The sequence below is a fragment of the Macrobrachium nipponense genome, chromosome 32, assembly GCF_015104395.2.
Source record: "Macrobrachium nipponense isolate FS-2020 chromosome 32, ASM1510439v2, whole genome shotgun sequence".
NCBI lineage: Eukaryota > Metazoa > Arthropoda > Malacostraca > Decapoda > Palaemonidae > Macrobrachium > Macrobrachium nipponense.
This window is the reverse complement of record NC_061094.1, coordinates 19105491-19127613: the sequence shown is the minus strand read 5'-3', so window position 1 is coordinate 19127613 and position 22123 is coordinate 19105491. Positions and strand designations below refer to the sequence as shown.

Below are 22123 nucleotides of genomic sequence, written 5' to 3'. Positions count from 1 at the left end.
AGACAATAATGACTATTACTATTTACCTCATTATGATTTAAAATTATAATTAAATCTTATGTAACCACGCTTTTAGATTTTACAGGTGATTTATTTTCCAAGCAAGTGGCTGTATTTTGACTTTCATGAAATCCTTGCTTTAAATAAAACTGAAACACATTAGCAAACGCTGTACTATGCATAATTATATATTCGCCTTCTCTCACGGGTGCTTTGAGGACCAGAAGTATTATATTGTCTCATGACATAAATGATGTTGCAGGGAAGCGACTTGGAAACGTCTTTCCCATCCACCCCTGTGGAGTACAACCGGGAGTGTAGAAGGAACACCGCACATTTTGCAGAGAGAAATTACTACTGCTACTAGTGGAAATTGTCTAAGTCACGCCACCTTTACCTATTACAACAATTCGGTAATTATGGAGCGAGCAAACAACCGGTTACTTATATATCTTATATTGTTTATCTAATCATTTTTATTTCTCCGCCCTCAGCTCACACAAAGAGCTAATATGATACCACTTCCGATCACCGAGCAAGTAGATATAACTGGTTCTGTATCATGATCAGTTACTGTTGCAGTGTGGGGATGTGCGGTGGAAGGTTGAAACCAACATTCTTTGGAAACTTGAATTTTAGGTCAAAGGCCCTTGTGTGCTTGTTCCATGTGAATAGGTTTCATCTACTGAAATATAATATTGAGTTTGGAAGGTACTTGGATGGCTGACCGTCAGCAATGTCAGATGCCAGGGGCCTGTGCACCTCACTGACCTCCACCGGGAGAAGGGGCATAATGTCAGCAACCTCATCCCAGGAAATGCAAGCTTAGAACGCTACGAATACAAAAACACACACATGCGTACGTACGTGTATATATATATATATTATTATTATATAGTGCACATGCACATGTCCTATTCTCAAAAATAAACTTATATATATATACATATATTTAACTCTAGGATTAGGGCATTTATTCCCTTCTCTTGCTTCTATTAAGGGCATTCGGCTGTCCGTCTCCAAAGTTATGCATAACAAAATGTCTTCAACATATTGGAGTCACTGTACGAAGAGCGCAGACTATTCCAACTTCCCAAACTACATCTGTCATGAAAAATACGATGCTCAGGTTTCCACCAGCATACACACTCACCGCCAGCAGATAATCTTGTGTGTCTCTGGAATGTGAAGTTAATGATTCTCTCTCTCTCTCTCTCTCTCTCTCTCTCTCTCTCTCTCTCTCTCTCTCACACACACACACACACACACACACGCATAGACACATATAGTGAATTAGGTACCCATGTTGTAATACGACTGTTGAAGGTCGCCGTTATGGTGGATGGAGAGAGAGAAAGAGATAAGAGAGAAAAACTAGAGCTGAGTATTCAATGCTCTGTCAAAATTAGTCGACCAAAACGGGAGAGCATCAACTAGGTAATCTTCATCCCATTACGGTGAAACCATTAATAAGATTCACACGCTTAAACAGACGACACAAACGATGCCAAGGCACTTGGCAATCCGAGAGGACTCAACTGGCAAAAGATAATGACATCTATTAACATATCAGACCCACGTCAACCGCCAAAATGCATGGGGTCATCTTGTACCTCAGTAACAATTATTCAAGGGCATAAACAATAAAAAACGATTATCATTTTCTCAGTTTTTGAAACATACAAAAAAATTGAATAAAACCACTTAATTCTTAACAATGGTATCGCAAATTATTCGTATACACTAGAACTAAAATCCAGTAATGAAAACTATCTCAGGAAATTATACCATTAACCTGCCATCTTATCAGGATCTTCGAGCAAATCATCAGGCAAAAGTCTGTAAAACACCTAACAGATAATGATCTCCCCCAAACTAACAAAGTATCAAAAATTATCAATGAAACAAAATCGATAATGAAATTTATTGATTCTGGCGATTTTTATCGACACCATTTACACTGACCGTGCTAAGGCTGTCCATGAACTTGACAATTTTGCCACGAAGCAAGTTTAAGCAGTTAGCGGACATTAGGAGTCTACCTACTTCTTTCCTTTTTTCAAATCGAACAATGAGCGGGTTAACTAATCGAGTAGCACACCGACAAACACCGAGTCATATCAGGTGGTGCTCCATAAGGAACTGTCCTCAGTTCTGTTCACTATCATAATAATAAGAGATACTAATATTCTGTTCCCTATCATAATGATAAGAGATACTAATATACTAATATCAACTTGTGAAAGCTCCTTTATAAAGTTATTCGCTGACGATTTTCACCACTCAGTTATACAGTACTGAGAAAACTGCAAAATCCCAAATTAGGTAGACAACTACTTGACTTTTAATAGGGACAAACTCAACTTTGGTAAGAAATCTCGAAACTTATTTCACTATCTTGATCAAGACAGTCGCGTTAAATTACGATAAAGAAAGAGGACAAACACCTGAGTCATTCATCCTTTTTGATAACCTCCTGTTCCGTTCACACAACAGTTGTGAAGGACTGTTGTGTGTACTTTTGGGGTATTTTCAAAAAAGAGAGAAAATGTTACCACGAGTAAACTACGGATGACTTTGTGTCCTCTAATTAAGGACTATTGCTAAACTATGAAACAAGGCCGCGTTCACTGTAGGTATACGGTGTACAAAATAGTGTGCATCTACAAATTAAAGGCGGGCATGGTTCCAAATTAATCGGTAAACCCGTCTTAACTGGACCTTTACTTTCTAAATCCCATAATCTAGTTGAAATTCCTCTATGGAAATATTTCCCTCATACCGGATAATTTATCAACATAACTTGGACTAATTCCTGGATATCATAACGGATAAGCCAAGACGCTATGACGCCGGTTATTTCAGTAACCAAATACAATGAGAAATTCTAACTTCATCTAGCACCTTATATCCAATTCAGATTTACATCCTACATCACTTCTTTCAGTTACCGAAACAATTAACATCCAAATCTACATAAGGGAAAGTCTGGAAGCGGTAATCAGGGGTACAACCATCTGACAAGTCATCTAAGAGGAAAGAGGCAGCAGGCACTACCATGTTAAGTGACTTTCCGCAAATTTCAAGAATGGTGTCTTCGTAAATATGAAATGAAATTTAAATCAAATGCACACATTCCCGGCTTTGTTGTTGCTTAATACATTCAGCTAGTCTCTCCTTGCGCCAACTGATTTCTTTTATATAAATCTGGCATGGAAGCAATAACTCTGAACGAACTCAAAAGACATCAATCCAAAAACAACCTCGGCATACCTTTCGAAATATGCAATGTTGAAGAATCCAACTAGTCCTCTCTCCCGCTATTGTTCGCAACTTTCTCAACAAATATTTACCTGAAAAGACACGGGAAAAAATATATCAGTATGCAATGTTTTTTCAAGATAAAAAGGATGATTTCGAAGAACAGAAAAAAAAAAAAAGTCTTCTTATTCAGGCAGTCAATAAGTAAACTATATAGCTAAAAATTAATAAAATAGCTCCAGAGCAAATGTACATGAACATGTGCCGACGGAACAGAAAACATTCTAAAGATTTATCACCGCAATCCTACAGATTTATTCACATATGCAGCTGTACATGCATATATATATATATATATATTATATAGTTATATATATATATATATATATATATATCTACTATAATATATACTATAGTATATTAATATATATATACATATATATAGTTTATAGTAATATTATCCGATTATATATATATCTATATATATATATATATATATATATATATATATAATACATATTGTATAACTTAGCCGATTTGTTTTGTTCACACTAGTCCCCCGCAAGAGGAAACGCCATATATAATTTTTCTTACTACATTCATGCGCGCTCGCGGACACACACAAACACACACACACAAGTATTTATGTATGTAGTACGTATATATGTATAAATATACATAAATATACATATAAATAAAGACAAATTCCGTGAAGGAAATAGAAACAATGGAGTGGCGTACTGCAACAGTCTTTCGACTTCTGTCGGAAAGACAAGAAGCCGACTAGAAGACGAAAGGCCCTTAACAGCACTCCATTGTTTCTCTTTCTTTCGTGGAATTTGTCTTTATTCATATAATCATCAAGTTCCATATCTTCGTGATTCAGTTGTACATACATATCCATATACATATACATGCATATAATCAAATATGTAACATACAACATACCTACATAAGCATACATACATACATATATATATTATACATATATATAATATATAATATATATATATAGATATATATATATATATATATATATATAAACCGCTAAGCGTATTCAATCTCGACTTCTGAAGAAGAATTTCCACTGAAGGGTAACATTTTGATTACGACAACTAGCGCTTCCGGCCTACCCCTCCCACTAACGATGGGATGGAGGAGAGGGAGGGGCTTAATGAGAGGGGGAGGGGAATTTGGATGAGACGAGCAGGAGGGAGATCTAGGGACCGGGTTCGCAAGGAAGGGGTGGGGGCACCGCTCACCCCAATTCTCCGTGACAACGGAAATACTTGTATGATAAGGCACCTCCTCCTCCTCCTCCCCCTCCTCCTCCTCTTCCAAGATGGGTGAAATCAAAACAAAGAAACATGCCGATATGCCATCTGATTGCACGAAGGAAAGGGGAGTTGGCGTCGTGGAACAACAATAATGCAGATTGACTTAACCTCAGGACTTGGAAACTGGAAATACAATAAGGATAAATTACTAAATAAAAACATGACGAAAACTTCTTTCTTCTCTGATAAACTGTTTTTGCAGCAAGTCGTTCCTACTAATAATACTTTCAAAACAAACATTAAAATCAAAATTTTTACTATATCAACAATAATATCCACAATAAACAATCAGCAGCTACCTTAGTACTTAACGATTACTCACTAAATCTATTTTAGCACTCTCTCTCTCTCTCTCTCTCTCTCTCTCTCTCTCTCTCTCATAACCTTCGCCCTGCTCCTCGTCAAAAGGCGGAGGTTAGTAGAAAAACACACTTCCTTCAGCAAATAAGAGAAGGGCAACAACCTCCATTACATTCTTCTCCAGTACCATGCTGATCACTGAGTGGATTCCTTTTAGCATCATTTAGTTCATAATAAGATTTTTCATCAGATTAGGCTTAGACTTGAATGCAAAACATCACCCTAGAAACATGAAGTTAAATGTTCTTCGTTTCAGTATAGAATATTACTGATGTTTCTCAGAAAAGCAGAGATGAGACGGATCATAAACAAAAAGATAAAACGTCTGTATATGCCAGGAAGATTCGGGACTCGTCACCTCCATCATAAATTACCTTAACAAGAACTGCCAAAGTTACGGCACATATTTTTTGAGAGCTACACATGAATGCAACTGTCCCGAATCCAGATAATGTATACCGAAGCAGCTTCTTCCGTTTTTTAATCTAACTTGAAATAAGTGCGTTAGTTATATACATACATACATACATACATACATACATACATACATACATACATACACATACATTACATACATTACATAATTACATCAGACATAATTACTACATAATACAATATACGTTCAACAGGATCCGTAGTTCACAGATTACTTGAACATTAATATGCCCTCATTCAATTTAGTACGGTCGCGTTTGTAATGTGAAAACGAGACCCCAAAAAATCTTATGTCCCAAAACCGATACATTGGTTAAGTAACTTAAAAAATAACACAAAAACACCCGCGAAACTACAATGCTCGTGGAGCTCTTAAAACATCAACATTCAACTTGGAACTGGGGAACAAAATGTGAGTCCTTAAGATACGGGAAACAAAGAGGTCTTTAAATGGCTGCTTAAAAAGGAAGACATTAATCTGTCTCGTTCATAAGGGAGACAAGCAATCTATTACAACTTTCACCCTGTAAACAGAGAGAGAGAGAGAGAGAGAGAGAGAGAGAGAGAGAGAGAGAGAGAGAGAGTCTGGATACATTGTAGCGTGAGTGACTGACCAATGGGGTGCGTACATTAAAAGTATATCAATATTAAAATCAAACTACTGTAAAGCTAAAATTATCTTTAAAGTTCACTTTTTATTTACATACTTACGTGTACATTGACATACAGTCCGGTAAACTGACATGTGTCTTTCATTTTCTTTTAGACTTCTAAAACAAATTCATCTTTTTGTTAGATATGTAGTTCCCATTTTCTGGATGGCCGCAGCCTCCGATCGACGCACAACAAAGTTATTGACTCGACGAGATTTCGCTTACAGTTTCTAAAAGCTTGAACCAATATCCAAATCAAGGATTTATTAAAAACCTATTGCACGACGTTTCAAGACTACCTTCTCATTCTCAAACTAAAAAGAAACCGACATTAAAATAATACTGTGTTAATTTATTAAAATAACAGTTATAAAAGTTACAAAAATCTACATAGGTTAAAAGGAAGGAAACAGGCCACCAGAGAGGGAGCAGGGTCTGCGTCCTCCCTAATGTCGATTCTTGTAACTTTTATAACTGTTGATTTAATCAATTAACACTAATATTACATTCATTTTGGTTCCTTTTTGGCTTGAGAATGAGAAGGTAGTCTTGAAACGTCGCACCATAGGTTTTAAATAAAATATCTTAAACACTTCTGGGATGTCCTCTCTTACATATATATAATATATATATATATATATATATATATATATATATATATATATATCTAGGGAAGAGAGGTCTCCCAGAAGTGTTCAAGATAGATATATATATATATATATATAATAGATATATATATATATATATATATATATATATATATATATATATACGTATATATATATATATATATATATATATACGTATATATACTATATCATCCATATATATATATATATATATATATATATATATATATTATATATATATATGATTCCTTAACAGCACATAAACACATTCCAAGAAAACAAAATCATACCAGTGGAGCTGACAGCGGTGAACTGATATGGAAAATTGATATCTAAAGATTCGAGGAAATTTCAATGCCGAGGAAATAGCAGTCCGAACTGCTGATGACCATGAAATTATTTGCCCTCATCTTTCATGCAATGGGATAACACTGTCAACAGGAAAGCCTAAAACCGTCCATATGTCACCTGAATGCGATTTTGATAATGTAAAAATATTTATTGTGTCTTGAGTTTCAAATATTTCGAAACATTAACAGAAGTTACAGCAGTTAGCCTATCTCTCGGTCTTCATTTCAAGCTAGTTAAATCACAGTAATACATTTGAACAAGAATAGAATGGTTATACATAACGCGTATTTGTAAGTTTGCGTTGAAATATGCTAGAGATCGGCCACTCATTCCTAAATGGTTAAGCTGGCGCCCCATCACCAAGGGCCCGTGCACTGATAATTTCTCAGTTTTGAGCGTTGATCAGTACAAGAGACAGATTTCTGCTAGAGTAAAAAAAATTGGTCTTTGATGTATTTGTTTCCAAATTATTTGTTCCCACATTTTGTCCCACATTCAAGTTTAGCCTGCTCCAATTGACTTTGCAACATAGAAACGTACCAGCAGCTTGTGTAACTGACAAAGTAAATTAAATATACAGTTCCTTCGGCGACCAGATCTAAAACAGATTGGCATGTCCAATTATAATCAGTCTTAATAAGCTTTATCGTGTCCCTCTCACTGACGAACTAAAATATGTCCACTGCCTCGCTCTGTCGGGCCAAACGTTTCTTTCTCTTGCTCGATTCAAACGCCTTCAAAAACGCAAATAGCAAAGTCCTTCCATGTTAACTACTAGAATCGTGCTAAACTAGTTCCCTCGCGTATTTACATCAAGTTCATTAACGAATTATCCGAGGACAATTTTAGTGCATAGTTAAAAGCAGTCTGTACTTATCGTGAAAAATCTCACATAAAAAAAGGCATCCAAGTCTGACTTCTTCCTCAAGCTGAATTAATTTCGGTCTTGCTATACAAGTAACTCCTCAACCACTCAATACATACGCCATACTAAATTCACACAGTACTTCTCTTAAGCCCACAGACAACGACAGTGTGCCTAAAGCATCGAATCCGAAAACCTAAACTACGGTTTTGTCAATCGCGCCTCAATACGCGGCTGATGATTTTGGCCATGAAACATGAAGAGACAAAGAAAAGACGGTGGTTTGGGCACGTTACTCTCCAGAGTTGATGCCTCAACGACATACAATGGAGGGGTTCGGGTGCTCTCTCTCTCTCTCTCTCTCTCTCTCTCTCTCTCTCTCTCTCTCTCTCTCTCTCTCTCTAAGTCTGGGTATGTTACTATCATGTTACCATTATTTGCCTACGAGAAGATTTTGAATGATAACTTAATTTTTGCTTGTGCATATCAACCCATATACCTAATGGTTCAACATATGACCGGTACAGTATTCAAAATATGGTACATTTAACAAACAAAAACCAACGAATGTAAACGTTACACTCCATCGCACTAATTTAATATACTCTAACAACAGCCCAGGACATAAAAAGATAAAGAGATAATGGTATTGTTAAGCTACTTCTGATGCAATCCTGATATAAAAATGCTGGCGTGACCCCAATGTCATCTTTCCAAATACGCAGAGCACCAATTTTCATTCCGAGATGCAATTCATGCCAGTTTAGGGAGAATGGCATTTTTTCACAACCAAAAAATACAAAAAAAAAAACAATTCTAATCAATAATTGTAATAAAAACAAACAAGTCTAAGACAATTAAAGGTCAGCATTTCATTTTTCATCAGCGAACCATGCAATCTCACAAAACAAATTTGATCAAGTAACATTAAATGCAACTCGATAAACTCCATAACTCTATGGTGAATCACGCAAGCATTAACCTATCGGCTGTGTAATAATAATTATCGTGGTCCTACAAGTGCGACTGATCTAGTTGAATGACAATCACACAAGTACACCGATTTAGCTAAATTATCATCATAACCATTTAAACTCTCATAGCCATCAGCAATAACCCACACATACCATCAGGATATCAAACTTATCGAAGAGAATATTATTTTAAGAAAGCAACGGTGGAAATTGCCAAATCCAAAAGGTATTGTCATATAATACATTCTTACACTTGAATTCATAGAAAATACAGTATATTGCGACAATAAGATGCAACGTTCTGTTCAGTCTTTACATAAAAAAGCAATTTCTGATGCATGAAGAATACACTGAGATATAAACGCCTCCATAAGGAGTAAACTTAAAATAAGAGGGCAATACATCTGGAGGCATCTGGCATCATCCCTTCGGGGGTGAACTTTGCGCGCCTGGAAGTAACCGAGAGACGCACCAGCGTACGAAACCTGACGTCAAACGTTCGGAAAACTAATATTTTCTAAACGTTTGAGAGCAAGTTTGGGTCAACTCTGTGTTCTACCATGGTTCTTTTACAGAGGATAATTCTATGTATATATAAAAACTTCACAGCAAAAATATGCGCAACCATAAATAAAGTACATAAGGCAAATACCTCGAACGCATGATAAAATACACAACTTCCCCGAGTCCATACGATGTCAGGCCAATGTCTAATTTTCTCAACACTAAGGAAGTAAAATTGCCTTAGGGTCGATTTGGCTGGCGGGGCAAAATCGCTGGCGGATTGGCTGCTGCTGCTGCTGCTACTGCTACCTGTGAAACTGGTGGATGGATATGTGCTGAATAAATTCAGTACAGAGCGATAAGTTAATGACATGAACACAATGAATAAGTTTCCTGTACTAAAAGAAACGACAAACTATACGAGAGGAACCGTGGAACAGTATTGAATGGATAGAGGTAAAGCAGCCGAGAGAAAAGTTAGGTAGTTTCGGTATTCATAAAATTAGAAATTCAAAAGAACTAAATAAACAATCCCTGATATAACATAACCAGAGAGAAGTTAACGCGCTATGTTTGCCATGTTTTGATTAAAAGAATATGTGAGGTGGAAATGAAATATGGTGGCTACTAAATACAGCCCAACTCAACAGTTAAACTACAAATGATCCAATCTAACATAAAACTGCTGAGCTAAATATCAATGTTAGATTAAAGTATACGGAAGAAAAAAGAAACAATACAGCTATAAATTTTTCACAGAAACAATCAAATCACAATAAAAGGAACATTTATGGTCCCATGAGGTTCTCATTCGGGTCTTCGTCAGTAATAACAAAAACTAAGCAATATAAAAAAAAATCTGTTCAATACCCAATGAGAATCAGTGTCAAGCCTTTTCTTATCAAATTGAACTGCACTACCATATACTTAATCGGCTGGAATTAGGAAACACATAACGCACGAAGCAAGTTCAAGGGCCCAGAAATTATTGCACTGGATGACTAGAAAATCATGTTTATGAAACAAGCCTAAACATAAATATTAAGTGTTACGCTGGACCTACATCTAATGATGCCAACAAAGCATATATTGCGGACATGCTTTGAGAGGCTTGACATTTGGACTTGTATATAAAAGCCACACCTGAGCTCTGTCACCAAAATATTTGGCCATTGCATTGTACCACTAGCAATTAGGCACATTTGTGTCTGTACAACAAGTACATGAACATGCAAATGACGGATATACATCAACAGACCTCGAATACATTCTACTAAAGGGTTAAGGCGTCCCTTTAAAAATGTTTTTCCCAAATCTTTTTACCTTTCTTCCTTGAAGGTGCCGCAGTGCCATTTCTACATGGTTGAGCTCTAACATTCCTCAGTTTGAGTACTGTATGTCGTAAGCACAGTGGAAAGGGGTGGGAGGTTCGCGTCCTCATCCTAAGGACTAACTGCTGTAACAGCCTCGTTACGACGCATGGCGATTATACTATAATATAAAGTTACAGTTCAATTATTTGGTAATAAAATAAATCATGTTTGCATGAATACATACATACCTTTACGCATAATGTATACGTGTGTATATATACACGTATATATATATATATATATATATATATATATATATATTATATATATATATATATATATATATATATATATACTTCACCGAAGCTTTTGCAAAGCAGAATTTAGCGACACCACTAACGAAAGCAACAAACAAACAAAAGGAACAATTTAGACGACAACAAACCATCTGCTCGAACAAGACGAAAAGAAAACGTCCTGCTAAAGGAAAGATATAAAAAATGTCCCGACAATAAACTCCACAAAAGCAATTTGCATTTCCAAGCAACTCCATCCTTCTCAGGTATCGAACCCTTTCGCATCATCTATTGAGGGAGGAAAGAAGAACAAGATAAAAAGGCAAGGATCTTCAAACAGGTTCATTCAAGCGTAATCCCTTTCATCGAGACAAAAAAAATTGACGAACTCACATAAGAAAAATGAAATAAAAAAATAAACTAAAGGAAATTTCAGGAGGACCATCAGATTCCATTGTGATGGAACGGGTGACGATGGACGTTCCATTGCGGGGGGGGGGGGAGTCCATAGGGCAATTTTAAAAGGAAGAGCAGGGTTACATCACTGCTTAGGTGGACCAACAAAGGAAATATAATAAAAAAAAGGGTGGTTGAATGGAATCAGATGAACCGCTAAATCAATGAAACAGCAAGAGATTCTGCACATCTGTTTCTTAGATCTTGAAGGGCCCTAATTCCACCTCTCCTTGTGAAATAAAAAATACTAAAACAATGAACATTTCCATGAACCAGAAAGCTACAAAACTTCCTCCAAAATAGAAAGGAACCATAGGTGAATTATGGACCGAATAGATGTGCTTAAATAGAACTTTATTAGATGTTCTGAACGCATTTAGAAATATATTTCATTCAACAAAGCATATCCGCTTCTTCCCCTCAACCATGCCACGTGATATGGTGTACTAGAAGTAGGTATTGGTGGGAGAAGGCTACTCAGTAGAGAACAGAACTTTGTGAATAAAGCACTAATTGCCAATTTCCAACTCATAAGCGCTCAGATAGAATTATTTTGATAGTTCTACCCGTAAAAATAAGTTTTAATAGCAACGTTGTATTCAAAGACAGTTATTGAAAACCTACATTTTCATGCATATATATTTCCGTTGTGTCATTTTTAACACACGGGCACACTACCAAGCGTGACCTCCTTGAATTCCATAAGCTGGGGATTCGTTTGATTACTGCTATAAAACATTATATGGGACGATACCCACTGCTGATTATTCTGACACTGCCCCGCCCTTTTCCATCATGGCTATGACTGCAGATGCACGCAAACGGGAAGGAAAACGTTCAAAGACTAATTTGCTGTTGATTCTTCGGTAACTTGATTCAGTCCCATTTCTGTTTACTTTGCAAACGAGACACAAACGTTCAAATTTGGTAATATTTGTCTCTTTCTTGGCTTTATGATGAATTCTTTGTGGTTCGTCGTGGGACGATAATTCCTCAGAGAGAGAGAGAGAGAGAGAGAGAGAGAGAGAGAGAGAAAATGATTATTAACACCAGCAAGCCATCTTTCGTCTTTTGAAGACACATCTGCTCTTTGTAGCTCACATGGAAACACAGGCATCAGTCCACCCAGTTACTTTTGACAACAATGAAGCGGAGACCGTCTTCCCTCATTCTTCATAGCAAAACATCGTGTGATCTTGCAAGAAATGTCGACTATATGACAAGGTGCGGTTGTCTGGGTATTTTCATCAGAGATCATTTAAAAAATATTTCTTCGCTTAATCTTGAGAGTCTCAACATGTTTTGTTGCCTTTTATGATAAACTAGTTTTTCAATTGGGATAAACTGCGGCCGACCGTGTTTCTATAAATGTTTGAGCGATAATTTATTTAAAGGTCCGCAAGAAACTGCTTACGCGATTTCTTCTTATATTCCTCAAGTTTTGTGATTATGAGGCATTTTCGAGGCTACATATTTTCATTATATTCTATTATATATATATATATATATATTATATATATATATAAATATAATATACACATGACTATTTATATATCTATATATATATATATATATATATATATCATATATATATATTATATATATTAGACACATGACCATTTATATATATATATTATATATTATATTATATATATCTATATATATATATATATGATATATAATATATATTTATATACATGACAATTACGGTTTGTTTTTCTAGAAACAATTTAGTAATTACAAACTTTCCTTGGAAATATTAACGTCTTCCTACTGTGTTCTCACTTGTTTTTTTCTAAAAATAGTAAAAAATTGAGCGAATTTTCCTTTTGAAATTATGTTGAGATATTTTCTGTTTTAAACATCAGGGAAACTGCCCTATGCGTTTCTGAATGATTGAACCAAGAAGATGGAACCACCGACAAAACCTCCATCATTTTTTTTACTGTGTTAGAAACAATGCATTCAAATTTGCTTGTATTTTTAACAGAATCATCCACCACCATCAACTCCCTCAACTGATCATTATGACACCAAAATCTGAATGGTTGATAGGTTCCAGCTCAAACTCCGGATGTGGCAGACTACATAAAAGTTGACATTTTAGGAGAATTCTGGAGACTTGAATCCTACTACAAGGTCTCTCCAGGAAGGCGTTACTTCAACAAGGCCATCAGTGTGAATTCCGAAGCAAAACTGATACCAACGTAACGATGACACTGCAGTAAAAACGTTACAAAATCAGGGGTAAGGCAAGCAGCACATTTACTATAATTCGAGCATCTGTTATATAAGGAAATAATTAACAAATACAAAGGCAGGCTTTCCCAATCAAAGAAGTGACGTACACTTTATTCGTGAACCTCTAACATCAAGTTGTACGATTCCTAGATTATTCTTAACGTTATCTATAAACATATATATTACTGGCTGTAGGTGGTAGTAGTAGTATATACTAGTTGTAGTGGATGCTAAAATAATATCCAACTCTTTTTATAGACATCAACACAATATCATTAGTTCTTGCCGACAAGTGAATAAAAAGTAAGAAACTCCTACTTGTCATTACATCACATCACTACAATGACCATTAACCAGAATACTTGAAAGCAATGATAGATAACATCATAAAATCAATCCTCTATGAGAAACTGCGATAAAATAAAACGAAGCAAGAAACTTACACAATACCGTCATGGGACTCACAGTCCCATAAAACAAAAAAAACCCCCCCGGTTTCAACGTAAAAAAACGAGCCAAGCCAAAAAATATCTTTCCTTAGAGCCCAAGCTTCTGGGAGCCTCCGGCCATTTCCCCATACCCAAGAACCTTGGTTTGGCGTACCCTATAACTTTAAACCGAAAATATGTTTAACTCAAAGGATACGAGCTACCCACAGGCCTTGGGACATCCCTAACTACCAATTACAAGAGAATAATTAGGTGAAGTTTGTCGTCTCATGAATGGTTTAGTTCTATGATGACGTAGTTTCCCATTATTATGAAATTGTAAGATTCGATGGTCGTTTTCGGTAAGGATAACTTTCTTCGAATGAGTACCAGCATATGTCAGACATACAAAGCTATGTGTAGGATCCAGGATACTGAGGCATGTACAAGGCGAAGAGTATTCTAAGGATATAAGGTATACCTAAGAAAAGATACTTAGTACATACGTACTGGTATGTGTACCTATGTGTACATAAAAATATGATACACATCCAATCGAGTACATATATACGTGTGTGTGCGTGTGTGTGACAGTAACAAGTAATACCCAATATATTCCCTTACCATCCCTAGACACCCACCTTAAAACATCCAGTTCCTATTCCGCATGCTACGTTGACCGCAAAATTACCACCATATAATTCTAACTACTGTTTTTATTGATTTTACCTGATGACTGTCAAGAAAATTAAGGAAACAAAAAAAAAAGCCATTTTCGTAAAAAGCTGGGAATCCCATTTCATAGATTAAATCAAACAGAATTAACTCCTCAAACACATGATGACAGCCGTGCAATGTGTGTGTGTGTGTGTGTGTGTGTGTGTGTATATATATATTATATATATATATATATATATATATATATATATATATATATATATGTGTGTGTGTATACATATATAAGAAAAATGGAAGTTAAACCTCTGCAGGGCATAAAAGATAGGATAAGAATGACGACCAAAGTATCCGTTCCTGTCATCCTTCCAGTAAGTAGTAGAGGGTAGTGGTGCGGGTCACAGAGGAGCAGGTGGCCCGTTCGAAGTAAGGCCTTTTTTCTTTTTTTTCTTTTTTTCTTCTGTGGGGGCGGGAGGGGAGCCAAGCCCAAAGGAATAGCAAAAACACCCAGTTCATCGAGCACAGCCCCGAATGATAAATAAAGACCACATAAACAAACAAAGAAATAAAAGAGCAAGCTAAATAAAGCGTATAAATGAAAAAAGTGAGGGTTTAGACCGAAGTGGGTTGATATCATTTGTCTTTTGTTTCTGCTTCTCTCTGTTCACTTGAGATGACGACACGCTTGCTGTCCTTTGCTGGATGAGAAGGGAACAGACATGATTGATGCATTCCGAAATTAAACAGAAAAGCATGATTCCAAGGATAAAATCTTAGAAGGGACTAACGATGACGAAAGAATAGTTTCAAAAACAAAAGATTAACGTGACGTCTAATCATGAAAATAACAAGATTAAAAACAAATGCCTATGACACTTGCGATAACGTTAGACTTATTAAGAATATCGACCATGCTTATGTTATCATCAACAATAATAAATGACATTAAACAACAAAACTGTTACAGTTCTTGTCATTCTCAAAGAGCAGATGGTAGCATAAATAAAAGGGTCCTTCTATTCGCCAATTTCAGCCTTGAACGTCATGATTATAAATCCCAACCGCTCACTTTACTGTCTATCAATTTGTGTGAGATGGGGTCACAGGCTCTCTTAGGCCTATGGCAATTTGTTCTCAGTGCCCCTATTCTCTCTCTCTCTCTCTCTCTCTCTCTCTCTCTCTCTCTCTCTCATTTTCAACTATGATCATGATTACAAGTTCCAAGTTAAGAAAGCATATCATAATCATCAAGGACTCTTTTGAACAGTCACTAATGTTTTTTAAGTTTAAAAAAAATCAACCTCTGCTAAATCTCTATCCTTCGAAAATCTCAGGACGAGACACCAATAATTCCGTCTCAAGTTTTAAGATGTATCAGTATAAGGGTCAGGATCAGATCCGCAATAAATCACATTCCGATGCCAAATCATAAGTACCTACTCTCAAGGTCCACCGTCTTTCAAGAGGTAGCCTGGGTATTAATTTGTCCTCACAAAATTGAGAGAAGACTTTGTCCCGGTATTTGTGGCATCTGGATTATCTCTGTTGCCACATCTATACTCTGTTTTTTTTCATCTGTCCACCCGCCTGTGGTGTTTTTGTATGGCAAAACTGCGTCCCCGGGCTTTAGATAGTCACATTCAGCTGACATTCAACGATTATAATAATATCATATTTCGAATATTAACGGTGTAATTCGCATACAGTAAATTATTAAAACACTTTTCAGTTGCAATGTACACCCAGATATCCCTTTATTTACCTAAAACTTACACATAGCGTAACTATCTAAAGCCCGGGACGCAGTGTTGCCATACAAAAACACCACAGGCGGATGGACAGATGTAAAAAAACAGAGTATAGTTGCCTTAAGCCGGGGAAGATAATGAAACCAGACTCAGGGATATGTCACAGCCATGGCAATTCCACGATCAGTCACAAACTCGGTTATTAACTCATGCATTTCCTATTTGTAGTTATTTGTCATTAGTTATGAAATGCAATGTAGTGTTAATTCTAATTTCTACCTATTACAAATTTTCAGATCAATTTTTCATATTTAATGCATAAATAATCATTTTCCACCTTTCCTCTTCCTTACTCTCATCTTTTGTTAAATAGATTTATTCTATTTTGTGCTGGATCAAGTTCTTCTGACGTGTTCCTTAACATTGTAAATTTATTACATATCAATAGTTACTCTGAAAATAATAATAATATTTTTGTTCCTAATAAGGAAACAGGAAATGATAATTATGCAACTTCAGGGCTACAGAGAACAGTATCTATAATAAGCTTAAGAACAGCCTAAAACTAGAATAAAAACCAAAGATGCCTTATAAGAATATTGCGAAAGCGGCCTTTTCCTAATTAAGCAAACCGGAGGAAACCTTATTCACCGCACAATTTTATTTTCAAATAAACTGCTGCGTAAAGTACAATTATGGATGTTCTTCACGGTCAATAGTGTACGGGAAACAAATAAATAAATAGGTTACAACAGACTTTCCTTTTTCATTCCTATTAATACAGAAAACAAAAGAAGGCCAGATTTGGAAGGTAAAATAACTCAGAGGGTTTCAGAATCTGTTCACTAATATGATCACAAACTTCTTGAAGTATCTGTATAAAAGCAAACTGAGAATGTCATGAATCCAAGGATATACAAACATGTTATCTTTAGCTTTAAAAAAAAAAAAAAAATAAAAAAAAAAAAAAAAAAAAAAGTTAAAAGTGAAACCAGAGTGAAAGATTGAAAGTCGGATAAACAAACTGGAAATTGACTGACAACTCCTGGTACTCTCTCATATAAGAAAAACCAAATGAAAATTTCCATACTAGCGAACACTGTTTGGTACACGGGCAAATGCGTCACAAAAAACTAGAACAGTTCTTCAAAACGCAACTGAAATCTGACCCTAAATATCTCAAAGCACAACATTATTACAATGCTTCATTGGTACACTCTTTCTTGAGTTTTTATCCTTTTTCTCAAAATCTACAGTTCTAAACTTTCAATCTACACATTACTGGGATGTTCAAATGAATGCAAGACCAAAAGTGAAACCCTTTCCCGTCGCATTTTTATTTTCATTTTCTTTATTACTTCTCAGCTAAATTTACAAGAGCAGAATAAAAAACCCTCATAGCATTCAAAGAAGATCTGGTTAACAAGCCCAACAATTCTCCACCTAGAATCTGTAATAGAGGTTTTCACAACCTCAATACTATATATATATATACTATGATTATATATCTATATATATTATATATATGATATATAACTATATATATATATATACATACACATACATATATTATGTTATATTATACATATATATATTTCTCTGGAGCCTACCCATGTTTAAGAAAAGCCTTACAAACAGAATGGACAAATAGCTTTGAGGTAGCGAAATCGACAAAAGCGTTTCTGGCTAACAAGATGAATGAACAGCCTAAAATTAAAATCATAACCATTAAGGTTTTACTTTAGCCTTTCAACATCTTCTATACTACAAGTCATTATCTAATGGTACATCTGATAAAAGTGGAATTTTCAGTGACCTGATAAGTTTGGCTGCTTCACATTTATCCTCACGTCAAGAGAAATTAAAACTTGTTATTTTTCCGCAATTAACAAAAACAACCAACGGTCATAAACTCATTTGGTTCTGCCAGTGCTGGGGTCCGTCCATATGACGCATGTGTCAAGGTTGGCCCAGGATCCTGGGTTGGCCATGGTTCGATCAGATCACGTCTTAGATCTTTTGCGCTGCGCTTATACCAGGGTTCACACAATAGCACACACACACACACACACACACACACACACACACATATATATATATATATATATATATATATATATATATATATGTGCGTGTGTGTGTGTGTGTGTGTGTGTGAGAGTACATTTACAGTACAAGTTTGCGGTAGTACATAAGCACGTAAATATTTGCAGTAAGGCTCAAATGAACATAAATAACACAAATATATGACCCTTTCAGAGCACAGAGAACAGATACGGTATACTACATTTCTCATCTGCTTCCTCCAAGTCGCTTCACGCTTTATATACTTGGCCTATTTCACAGTCTTTAGTGGCCGACTTAGTATTACAATTCTACCACCATCTTTGTTCCGCCTGAAATGTAAGAAAATACAGGCATTCATGCAAAGATTTCTTAGGTGTAAATATACATCATGCATCATTATGGTACTGTACATTCATTATCATGTAATACACACACACACACACACACATATATATATATATATTTATGCATACATATATATATTAATACACACATACATACATATATATATATATATATATATATATATATATATATATGTGTGTGTGTGTGTGTGTGTGTGTGTGTATGTGTGTGTGTGTGTGTGTGTGTGTGTAGAATCTACTGGTCATTTTTACCGATGCATATGAAATTGTAATAAGAGGACATTGTGGCTATTACAATTTCCTATAATATATGATATGTACATATATATATATATTATATATAAATATATATATATATATATATTATACTATATATAAGTCATATCACATTACCGTGATTCATATACATATATCGAGCTACAAATGTCCTTTAATATCTAATTCGCTCTACCTCGGAATTAATATATTTTCACATATGTTTAACCGAGGGGGAATTTATTAAGCGATAATAGAATTACAAAAGATAACAACTAAAATTGGAAAAGCATTTACACTTGCATTTCAATACATTTACACTCTAAAACTTGAGAAACAGGATTTTAAAATGAACTTTACTTACACTAAACCTTGATAAAAAGGAATTTAAAATAAATTTGAGATGAAAATCACAAAACACAACAAAACAGGAGGCTGAAATATACCACTGAACAGTCAGGTTAAGCTATGTACAGGGGAACAGCGATGACTGATAGTTTAGTGTAGGTAACATTCTTCTGATCTTCAGGCTTTCGAGTAGAACCAGTTTTCAGGTTCCTTGGCTTGGACAGTGATTTTATAGTAGTCACATTACATGGGCGCCTTGCAACTTTTGGCATGATTTCCTATATCAGAACGTTCGGGATTAGACAATCTGCAACCTTTTCGATAATCCCGAATTTACTGATATAAGAAATCATACCAGAAGTTGCCCTTCCCCTGCTTACTGTGATGTGTGTTTGGATACATTAAATACTAATTTAATATCAATAGTTTTTAAAATGGGTGCAGCAAGAATGAAGTTGGGATGAAATGATTTGCAAAGAATATTCTTAAGCTCTTTGTTTAATACTGGTTGGATTGCAATATGTCTTTCTTGCTTTCATTTTACAAATTTCTAAAAAAATATGGAGGGTAACATAATGAATCTCCTATTTTGTCAATAATTTTAAGCTCATCTTCTAAAAATTGGAGTCCCTTTTTTACTGAAGCCATGCCAACGAGGAATATAAATCTCCACGCTAGTTTAACTCTTGATCCTCTTGCCATGTCTTTTTTGCTTAAAGAGCAAACTGCAACCGCGCCTTCACTTTGTATAAATAAGTTTTGTCAACTCTCCTGGATTCAATGTGGACTTGAGAATGTAGAAATAAACTACGAAAGTACTTGTTCAAAGTCCGAGTTTCACTCACCTTCCACCGTGGATTTATATATATATATATATATATATATATATATATTATATAATATATATATATATATATATATATATATCATATATATATAGATATATATAGACAGATATATATATATATATATTTATATATAGATAATATATTATAATATATATGATATATATATACTTATATATATATATATATATATGCTATCTATCTATGCATTATATTATATATATATATAGGGATATATATATATATATATATATATATATATATATATATAAAACATACATTTACATACATAATATATAAAATTATATATATATATAGATATATATACATATATAAATATATATATATAAAAAAACTACATTTATAGACATTAATATATATATACATATATATATATATATATATATATATATATATATTATATATATATATTCCACACTGAAGTGTTTCTGCAGATAGCGTTAAACTTCCTCTTTTCCTTTTGCGATGATGTTTGCGACATACAACGGTTAAATAATCTTTCACGACGTTGGCCAACATAATCCAAGGGATTTAATCATCACATGGCCCAAAAATGTTTACTCCCGTGGGATCGAGCTCTTCAATGTTATATCAAAGCATAAATCCCACGGGGTTTTCGCCGTACCTATATTCCAAAGATAGCTGTTCTCTCTCGTTACCCTTATGCCGCTCTCCCTCAATTACCAACGAAGGCTTACCCATCATCACGCCAGACGTTCTCTCTCTCTCTCTCTCTCTCTCTCTCTCTCTCTCTCTCTCTCTCTGCGTCCTTCGACTGGGAACCTATTAAATGCGTCCCATACCCCAGCTGTTATCTGTCTGTCTGTCTGTCTGTCTGTCTGCCTGGCCATCTATCTAAGTCTCTTTGCCAGGGCATAATCGGCTCACACGGTTCGCTATGCTCTCATAATGATGCTTAAATAACCATTAATAACACATTATGAGGATCCAAGGAAGCCCCGTTGCTGGGGACGCCTGGGGGGTTGAGGGGGAACAAAAGAGTGGAGTACGTGAAGAAATTTGTCCCCAAAATCCTGGTTGTTCTTATGCAGAAAGAAAGATATATAAAAAAAATTATCATATTCACAGTATTAGAACCACTTCCCAAAGTAATGCAGATGTACACAGACATGTACGTACAGCAATTTCCCTTTCACATTCTAATTTAAAGCACTTCGAATTGTAGATTCTTCGAATTATAGATTCTACTGGCAACCATTTCGAAACGAGGGTGCATCTGGCAAGTCTTCAAACATATGGCATAAACTAACGTCAACCTCCCTAAAATAGCCTGGATTCTGTTGATGACAAGAAATGCCCTACATGGGCATTCCCATCATAAAATATCTTGCCGTAGAAAAACTATACATGAGCTGTTAACTCCTGCTTATAACGAAAAGTAATTTTCAAATGATCTCCGTTAAGTTTATTCATTTGTAAATGCCCTCTCCAAAGACGGACTGGATATGCCCTTAAAGGAAAAAAAATTATATATAACTTTGAACCACAATTTGTAACCGAAATTGTAAAACTAAAAAGTTATTCCGTTACAAGAAAGAGCCCCGTAAAAGCAAAGATATAACTTTATTTAACAATAATAGCAATTCTCCCATTCCTCGCATTGTAACAGTAATATGACAAAGATCTTCCAGCAATAAAAATAATTAATACTTCTGTCATTGTGGTCCTATGAAAA

General features: G+C 35.2%; 1 protein-coding gene and 1 long non-coding RNA gene across 3 annotated transcripts in view; both read right to left on the bottom strand.

Moving 5' to 3' along the window:
• Nucleotides 1-3353, bottom strand: part of LOC135207254 (uncharacterized) — a 128606-nt gene extending 125253 nt beyond the window's left edge. Inside the window, exon 1 of the long non-coding RNA XR_010312939.1 lies at nt 3274-3353. This is a non-coding gene — a long non-coding RNA (uncharacterized LOC135207254). The remainder of the gene's footprint in view (nt 1-3273) is intronic.
• Nucleotides 1-22123, bottom strand: part of LOC135207253 (epidermal growth factor receptor-like) — a 540996-nt gene that overhangs the window by 491452 nt on the left and 27421 nt on the right. The gene's annotated exons all lie outside the window — the stretch shown is intronic.